The following is a 10888-nucleotide window of genomic DNA, read 5'->3' as shown; positions in this document are numbered from 1 at the left end:
AACAACATAGACCTCTGAAAATAAAACTAAGAACTCAAATGATAGCCAAGGAGGTATTATCGAAAGATTTTGAATTGGCAAACAGCGAGAAATTCAAACATATATGGATACAAAAGGAAATGAGTGATGAGGAAAAAGAGAAAGACAAAGCTCTCAGAATTAAAGTCATTGATAGAAATTAGAAAAGAACAGAGACGGAAAAACGAGTTTTCTTTTGGAGAGTGCTGGACTTGAGACTGAAAAAATGGTACATCAAGAAAATGGAAACTTAAAAAAAAAAATAATAATAATGAAAATGTGAAACTATAAGTGGCATACACAAATATCGATGGCATGATCTCTGGAATGAATTAACTAAATAACTATCTAGAAATAGAAAAAACTTATAGCGTGGGAATTGTAGAGACAAAATTGAAAGGACCTCTATTAACAAGTATAGTGGGACAAGGTCTATACAACCACTGGGTGAAAAATAGAACAGACCAGCAGGGAGGAGGTGTCATGTTATTGACCAAAAAGGGTTTAAATGTGACAAAGATTAATGAAGGCCAAGGCAATATAGAGTTAATTATGATCAAAATTGTAAACAAAAAGATGAAAAGCAGAAAATTTGTAGCAGTGTATGTACCACGAAAAACACAAGCTTGGTCGAATAGTGAACATTTTAAATTACTGGAAGACACAATGAATGTGCTAAACGAGTCACTGAAAGAGGGTGGAAACATAGTAATCATGGGCGATTTTAATGCAAAAGATATAATCTGGGAAGAAATTATAGTAAAAGGGGGAGTAGAACTTTGGAGCAACATTCTACTGGATATGACCATCGAATGCACCCTAACACAATGGATTAAGAAAAATACTAGATATAGAAACAATGAGAAACCGTCGAAACTAGACTTAATATTAACTTTTGAAGCAGATATTGTGGACAAAATGGAGTATAAAACACAAATTGGAAAGAGTGACCATATACTAATAGAGTTTGAATTAAAAAAACAGAACAATGTAGGTAGGAATGATAAACATAGAGAAGGAAGATCAATGTACAATAAAACGGATTTTGTAAAACTAAGAATATTTTTCCGAAACACAAACTGGGATGAATTCTCTAAAGAGGAAACAAAGATGGAAGACAATTGGAACATATTCAAAGAAAAGTACAAGGAAAGAATTTACCAATATGTACCAAAAAAGAAACAAAAAGAGATTTATACAAAGTGTTGGTATAATAGAAGGTGTAATGAGGCTAGAGACAGAAGAGATAAAACCTGGAAAAAATGAAAAAAAGACAAAAAAATAAAAAAAAAAATCCAAATGGAAAAAATATATAAAACTTAGGAACGAATATGTGAATATACGCAGGAAAGAAAAAATAAATTATGAAAAAGATATTATAGACAAATGTTTTGCATGGAATAAGTGGTAGCCTATTAGGTTGGACTAGTAATTGGTTGAATGGTCGCAAACAGAGAGTTGTTTTAAATGGAAAAACTTCTGGATGGAAAAGTGTTGCAAGTGGAGTTCCTCAGGGTTCCGTTCTTGGGCCACTTCTATTCATAGTATATATAAGTGATATAGACCATGGACTAAAATCTACTGTTTCCAAATTTGCTGATGATACAAAACTGTGCGGAGTGGCAAATGATCACTCAAACCAATTAGATATTCAAGAAGATTTAGATCAATTACAGCAATGGTCTGAAAAGTGGCTAATGAAATTTAACACAAGTAAATGCAAGGTAATGCACATAGGTAAAAATAACAGTAAGTACGATTACAAGTTATTTGGAAATTCGTTAACAAAAGTGGATAGTGAAAAAGATCTCGGCGTAATTATCAATAACGACCTCAAATCATCCAAGCAATGTATTTCAGCCTCTGAGAAAGCAAATAAGATTCTGGGACTGATTGCGCAATCTTTTGATTTCAAAAGTCCATCACTCATTAACAAGCTATATAAATCGTTAGTTCGTCCACATTTGGAATATGCTGTTTCCGTATGGTCACCGAATTTAATTAAAGACATTGACAGAATGGAAAAAGTACAACGGCGAGCCACAAAACTGATTCCAAATATAAAAAATAAATCATACGAAAATCGACTAAAGCACATGAATCTGTTTTCCCTAAAAAAGCGTAGACTCAGAGGTGACTTGATACAGGTCTTTAAGATTTTAAAGGGGATTGACAACATCAAAAGTGACCAAATTTTCACATTGAATGAGAATCAGACAAGAAACAATGGTCTCAAACTATCCGGAAATAGATTCAATTTGGAAGTAGGTAGAAACAACTTTGCCAACCGTGTAGTTAATGAATGGAATAAACTTCCTGCACAGGTAGTGCAATGTAGTTCAGTTCGAAGCTTTAAGAATCATTTAGATAAATACCTAAGTAAGATGCTGTAATGATTATAATTAATTATATATTATTTGTTTTTGTTTTGTTATCATTTGTCTGTCTGATTTTCATTTATCATTAGTTATATGTCAATTTACTATTATTTACTATTTACCTGTTTGTTTATTATTTTAACTATACCTATGCATTTATTTATGTATTTTATTTGTTATTTACATTGTTATATTTTTTTATTTATTATTTTATTATTAATGATTTTTTTTTCCATCCGACCTAGATATGGATCAAAAGGTCTCCTGTCGGCATGCTCCGCCTTTGTAATTCTTTGTAATCCTTTGTAAGGATCAACCTAAACTCTTTTACAGATATATAAAAGAAAAACTAAAGGATAAATATGAAATAGTGAAATTGCGTGAAGAAGATAAAGAATATATAAATGACACAGAAATGGCAGAAGTTATGATCAAACATTTCAGGTCTGTTTTTACGAGTGAGAGCTCACAATTTTGGGAAGATGGACAACAAGAAAGATCACCCAAAGTGAAATGAAATATAGGTAACACAAAAACAAATAAGAGACCAAATAAAAAAAACCTAGATGTCAGGAAATCGCATGGACCAAATGGAATTGCAAATTGGATGCTGAAAGAGTGTATAGACGAACTGACAGATAAATTATACAAAATAATAAACTTCTCAATCAAAGAAGGAAAGGTACCGTAAGATTGGAAAGATGCAAACATAGTAATAATGGTGAAGGTGGAAAAAGAAGTCACGGGTCTAGTTCCGAGTTCCTGAGTTTATTCCTGACCGGTTTCGCTCTATGCTTCTTCAGAGGAATGTGACTCTGGAGTGAAGCTGGCGGTATACATAGTCTGAGTAAGACCGCGTTCCCTCCTTGGAGGTGGGTTACATTTGGTTGTTCAATGGTTTCTAATTTTTAATACAATGGACAATAGTGATAATATAGTATACAATAAATTGTTGTGATGTTATTATAAAACAGCTCCGGTGTGTGTGGAATGTTGATCGAGGGTGTAACAGTGTAAGTGAAGTGAGTGGTGTAAAAATGTGGGAATCCTAAAAAGTGTCATAAGATAACTTATAGTATTAAATAATATAAATATAAATATCCAGATAAATAAAATGAAATAAAAATGAAAATAAAAATATAAATATAAATGTACAAATACAAATATAAATATAAATAAATTTTTATTTTCATTTTCATTTCATTTTATTTATCTGGATATTTATCTTTATATTATTTAATACTATAAGTTATCTTATGACACTTTTTAGGATTCCCACATTTTTACACCACTCACTTCACTTATATATTATCACTATTGTCCATTGTATTAAAAATTAGAAACCATTGAACAACCAAATGTAACCCACCTCCAAGGAGGGAACGCGGTCATACTCAGACTATGTATACCGCCAGCTTCACTCCAGAGTCACATTCCTCTGAAGAAGCATAGAGCAAAACCGGTCAGGAATAAACTCAGGAACTCGGAACTAGACCCGTGACTTCTTTTTCCACCTTCATCAACTTGTCACAATGTACCAACATAGTAATAATATATAAATGACACAGAAATGGCAGAAGTTATGATAAAATATTTCAGGTCTGTTTTTACAAGTGAGAGCTCACAATTTTGGGAAGATGGACAACAAGAAAGATCACCCAAAGTGAAATGAAATATAGGTAACACAAAAACAAATAAGAGACCAAATAAAAAAAGCTAGATGTCAGGAAATCGCATGGACCAAATGGAATTGCAAATTGGATGCTGAAAGAGTGTATAGACGAACTGACAGATAAATTATACAAAATAATAAACTTCTCAATCAAAGAAAGAAAGGTACCGCAAGATTGGAAAGATACAAACATAGTAACAATATATAAATGACACAGAAATGGCAGAAGTTATGATCAAACATTTCAGGTCTGTTCTTACAAGTGAGAGCTCACAATTTTGGGAAGATGGACAACAAGAAAGATCACCCAAAGTGAAATGAAATATAGGTAACACAAATACAAATAAGAGACCAAATAAAAAAAACCTAGATGTCAGGAAATCGCATGAACCAAATGGAATTGCAAATTGGATGCTGAAAGAGTGTATAGACGAACTGACAGATAAATTATACAAAATAATAAACTTCTCAATCAAAGAAGGAAAGGTACCGCAAGATTGGAAAGATGCAAACATAGTAACAATATATAAAGGAGGAAATAGGGAAGATCCTACAAACTTCAGACCGGTATCCCTTACAAGTACAGTATCAAAAATATGCCAAAAATTCATCAGAAACAAATGGACCAAACGCTTGGAAGAAAATAAAATAGTAAACCCTAAACAATTTGGCTTTAGAAGTGGAAGATCGTGCACCACAAACCTAATCTGCTTTTACTCGAGATTAATTGAGATAATGCAAGAAAGATGGCTAGGCAGATTGCGCCTTCTTGGATTTGCAGAAGGCATCCGATAAAGTACCACATAAAAAATTAATAAGAATTATTGAAATGATAGGAGGAATACAAGGTAAGTTGTTGGATTGGATGAAGGATTTCTTAATTGGGAGAAAAATGAGAGTGGCACTTAGAAACAAAAATTCGAACTAGGAAGATGTGAAAAGTGGCTCTGTATTGGCTCCTTTAATGTTTGCCATAAACATAAATGATATGGATGAGGGAGTAAATTGTTACATGAACTTCTTTGCTGACAATGCCAAATTACTCAAGAGAGTAAGAACAGAAGAATATTGCAGATCGCTACAAGAAGACCTAGACAAAATATGGGAATGGAGTCGGATATGCGAGATGAACTTCAACATTAAGAAATGTAGCATAATGGAATTTGGAAAAAGCAAAAATAGAGTATTGGGTCAATATAGAATTGGAAACAAAGAAGTCAAAAAAGTCGATTTAGAAAGGGACCTGGGAGTAATCATCTCAAGTGACTTGACACCTGATAAGCATGTCAATAAATTATTTGGAGAGACTTTTAACTTATAAAGATCAGTGAAAGTGGCCTTCGACAAAATAGATGAGATGTTTAGAAAAAAAAAGTTGTTACACTGATAAGACCTAAACTAGAATATGCTGCAACACTGTGGGCACCTAGCACAAAGAAGAACATAAGAAAATTAGAAAGAATCCAAAGAGCAGCGACAAAAATGGCACCTACACTGACATATGAACAAAGATTGGAGAAATTACATCTGTCAACACTGGAACAGAGAAGAGAAAGAGGTGATTTGTTGACCATTTACAGAATTATGAAAGGAATGGAAATTCTCGACAGAGACGACTTATTAAAGTGGGACAGAAGAAAAACAAGAGGACACGAAAAGAAACTAAAGGACAGTTACAGAAGAAACCTGAAAAAAAAAAAAAATATAGCGTCCCACATAGAGTGATTGATGTCTGGAACAAACTAAACGGAGAAACAGTGGGTGCCAAAACTATACACGATTTTAAGAATAAACTGGATGTGGAGAGATACGAAAACGGGTCACTACGAGCATAGCTCTCGTCCCGTAAAATACTAGGTAAATACAACTAGGTAAATACTCGTACACACACACACACACACACACACACACACACACACACACACACACACACACACACACACACACACACACACACACACACACACACACACACACACACACACACACACCTCGTGGCGCAGTGGTTAGAGTTCCCGGCTGCCACTACGGTGGTCCAGGTTCGAATCCCGCCCGGGACTGAAATAATTTCAGTATCGCTGCACTGAAAGTCATTACTCCAACTCTCGTGGGCGGGGAGTTGGGTGTGTGTGTGCGTGTAAGGTCACAGCATTACCCATAGATCGGTCATATATGAGCTCTGAGCTCTCTTCCGGGAGGGTAATAGCTATCGATCAAAAGTCCAATACGTGATCCAAGATATGTTGAATCACACACACACAAATACACACACACACGCACGCACGCACGCACACACACACACACACACACACACACACACACACACACACACACACACATACACACGCTGCAAGTGGGACTTTGTTCGTATGTACATACATATATACATACATACATATATATATATATATATATATATATATATATATGAGTATATATATGTATATGACTTTAAAATTGAAATGTGTTGCTGATACATATACAAAAGTTAGCCATCCTCCTATATTTTGACCTTTGACCTGATTCTAGGTCAATCATTAGCATCAACAATCGCATAACCCAGTAATCTGGCACACAATTATCTATCGATTGATGCTAAAATGGTTGCTTTATGTTAGTTCAGAAAAAGTGAATATTTCCATATACAGAAACGTTAATTTTTTTTCGTAAGGCTTCTGGCAAAGCGGATCCCTCATATTCAAGTGGATGAAAAAATTCACCTTATGTGCTCGGTCAGCCAGAACCATTGGGAACTGAACCCGAACTTTAACACTCGAGAGATGGGATTTATTCCAGAGGCATCACAGGAGAATGATAGGAATATAAGAAAACGGAAGTGTTGACAGCGAATAGAAATGGATGAGAGAGTAAGTGTATAAACGCCATCGATGTGTGTAAAATCATACAAGCAGCTACTTATACCTGGCAACTCAGGTATGCCAGGTATAAGTTACGATTACAAAAGTAAACGGATAGGTTGGATTCCGACTCAGATGGATTTCGTCTAAGGCTGGAGGATCTAGGTTGGAATCCAATCCTAGGAACGCCCAACCCAATGTCGTTGTAGTCCATACCTTAAAAGAGATCCGAGGGAGAAAAACTTAAGAAATATGTTAACAGTATTCATATTTACGACACATTTGAAAAAAATGCGCATATACAACTTATTCAGTAAAAAGAGATAGATTATTCAATAGAATGAAATTACCTTGAAATAGAAAAGAAATTTTATTGGATGTATATTGTGGCAATAATCAGACAGTCGTTTGACTACCGCTGTAATGTAAACATTGCTAGATTTTTTACGCGCGAAAACTCTTCTCATCATTTGTTTGGTATCTACACTTTTCACCGTGATGGAATAAAATACGGAATTTATCCATGCTCTAATAGAGAAAATACGACCACAAGAGGCGCTTTGGGATGTGAGGCATCCCGATTTTATTAACAAATACTGATATAATCTTTCTCACTCTCACTGAGTCAGCCCTTCATTTACCGTTTTCTGTGGATGACAAACATCTTTTGTCTAATTTTCGATAATATGTGATTCACCATGGTCTTGAATCATGTGTTCGACTCGTGATCGACAGCTATAACCCTCCCAGAAGAGAGCTCAATGCTCATATATGACCTTACACGCACACACACACACAACTCCCCGTCCACGAGAGTTGGAGTAACGACACTCAGCGCAGCGATACTGCAATTATTTCAGACCTGGGCGGGATTCGAACTCGGACCGCCGTAGTGGTGGCCGCGATTGCTACTACTGCGCTATCGAATCGTGTGTGTGTGTGTGTGTGTGTGTGTGTGTGTGTGTGTGTGTGTGTGTGTGTGTGTGTGTGTGTGTGCGTGCGTGCGTGCGTGTGTGTGTGTGTGTGTGTGTGTGTGTGTGTGTGTGTGTGTGTGTGTTTACCTAGTTGTACTGGTAAGAAAGATCAGACAAAGAGCAGCTCACACACACAGTCTCAGGACCCACTGCTAACTGGAACGTCCCTGATGGCGAACAGGGAAATTCCTCATAGATATATGGGGTACCGTCATAATGACGGCGTGGACCATTGGGCACACTATAGATATAGGACTTCACCGAATATAATGAATAAGGTAACACCAGAGAAATATCTCACCAGAAACCAGTTGGCAAGGAGGTGAGATTACAGTCAACCCCCCTTCATAGCCGATATGAATAGCACAACCAAAACAAATCCAGGCGTTCCTGTTGGATCATCGTCTCCTAAAGGTCCAACTACATTGCCTTGTGTGCTGTCGTGCAGTATGCCACCGAATGTGAGTAAGCAATGTCCAAGCAGATCCAAGTCTTGGACATTAAACAACATGAAGAAAATGAAGATCTATACTTACAACGTAAGAACTCTCTCAGAAGACCACAGGCTGGAGAGTTTATTGGAAGAACTAGACATCAAGTGGGACATCGTAAGACTGAGCAAAGTCCGAAGAACGGAAGAAAAGCTGATACAATTACAAGATGGTCACCACCTGTTCTAGTATAGAGGTAAGGACAAAGAAAGATCTAGTGGGGTAGGATTCTTAATAAACCGAGAGGTTGCTGGTAACGTAGCCAAGATCAATAGTTTATCAGACAGTTCAGGTTTATGCACCAACTTCACAGAGTTCAGACGATGAAATTGAGTCATTCTATGATGATTTAAGTCAGGTAATGGGTCGAAAAACGTAAGTACACGTTGGTAATAGGCGACTTTAATGCTAAAGTGAGGAAGAAGATAGGAGATGAGTCGTGCATTGGGAAGTTTGGAGTAGGTGAAATGAATGACAGAGGCAAGATGTTAATAAATTTTGTGGAGAACTACAACATGAGGATAATGAACACTTTCTTCCAAAAGCGTGTAGGTCGTAAATGGATCTGGAGAAGTCCAAATGGAACAACAAAGAACGAAGTAAACTTCATATTAGGAGATGAGGGCAAGAGCGTTAGCAATGTTACGGTGATAAATAAAGTCAACATAGGTAATGACCATAGAATGGTAGGTTGGACAACTAAATTCAGTTTCAGAGCCGAGAGAAATAAACTAGTTTTAAGAAAGAAAATTACTCTTGCAAAGCTTAAGGATAATAACAGGAAATTTCAATTAGAAATTGAGAATATATTCGAAGCTCTAAGATTCAACAAGGACACCGTGGAAGATATGAATATGAATTTAGTGAATATCATTAGAGAATCATCAAAGAAAGTAGGAAGTTCAAAAAAGTATTAAAGAAAACAAGTACTCTAAAGCTACAAATGACCTAATTAAAAGAAGAAGGATCATGCAGATTAAAAGCCGGAAAGGCGAAATAGAAAGAATAGAACTAAACAAGCTTATCAACACAAGGCAAATATCAGAGGAAAGAAAGAGAAACATGGATGAAATAGAACAAACTATTCGGAAAGGTAAAAGTATTAAAGTGACCGAGCGCAGACATGCTTTAGGAAGACAGCAAATGATATGTTTGAAAGATAGAAATGGAGAAATCATTAACGGCAGAGACAGAGTGGTAAAAGGAGAATAAGTATTTTATCAAGACCGTAGTTGAGTCAGTTAAGTCAGTAATTTCATGTGTAGACGTTAGTAGTGTACCAGAGATTACAAAGGAAGAAGTAGAATTTGTTCTAAAAATTTGAAACGAGGAAAAACACCTAGGGGGAAATGGTATATCGATAGAACTGTTGAAAGACGCAGGGAAAGAAGTTCATGGTAAGTTAGCTCAGTTGTACACCCAGTGCTTACGTCAAGAAACCGTTCCTGATGCGTGGTGCAATGCTATAGTGATTTTGCTTCATAAAAAAGGAGACCAGAGGGACCTTAGTAAATATCGACCGATTAGCTTCCTATCAAATGTATATAAGATATTCTCCAAGATCCTTACAAATAGACTAAGTCAAGTTTTAGATGGAAACCAACCGAGAGAACAGGCAGGCTTTAGGAGTGGATATTCGACTCTAGACCATTTGCAGGCGATAAACCAACTAATCGAGAAAACGACAGAATACAATATACATATGTGTTTAGCTTTTGTAGACTACGAGAAGGCCTTTGACTCGGTAGAACAAATAGTACTAAACTGGTTACGCAATCAGGGTACAAACGAACAGATCGTAAGGGTTTGGGAAAAGATTTATGGCAAAGGTACCGCTATAATTCGACTATATAAAGATACAGAAAAGATCAAGATCGAGAAAGGATAGGGCAAGGAGATACCATTTCATCCAAATTATTTACAGCTTGTTTTCAGAAGTATGAGTTGGTAAGAGAAAGGTTTGAAGATTAATGGCGAATGTTTGAATCACCTAAGATTTGCAGATGACATTATTTTTATTTCATAAAAAGCAGAAGACTTGCAAGATATGCTGAGTGATCTGCACAAAGAAAGTCTCAAAGTATGTTTAATAATGAATAAAAGTAAAACCAAAATAATGTTCAACATGAAACTTCAAAGTAAAGAGATTGTAGTCGATGGTGAGAGTCTTGAAGAATTTGAGGAGCATAATTATTTAGGCCAGATGATGAAAGTGACTAATGAGAATGAAATAATTGGTTGGAAGGTGTTTGGTAAGTATAATAAAATCCTGAGAGGCTCTCTACCTTTATGTTTGAAACGTAAAGTTTACAATCAATGTATTCTGCCAGCAATAATCTACGGATGTGAGACTTGGGAACTAACGAAAGCGATGGAAACAAAGCTAAGGACTACACAAAGGAGAATGGAGAGATCAATGATGGGAATAAGGCTGAGAGATCGAAAGAGAGCAAGTTGGGTGAGAAAGCAGACTAGAGTGAAAGATATTGTGGAGGCG

This window comes from Oratosquilla oratoria, chromosome 26 (assembly GCF_046742065.1).
Source record: "Oratosquilla oratoria isolate Oo_2021 chromosome 26, ASM4674206v1, whole genome shotgun sequence".
NCBI lineage: Eukaryota > Metazoa > Arthropoda > Malacostraca > Stomatopoda > Squillidae > Oratosquilla > Oratosquilla oratoria.
The sequence above is the reverse complement of the archived record's forward strand: the minus strand, read 5'-3'. Positions refer to the sequence as shown.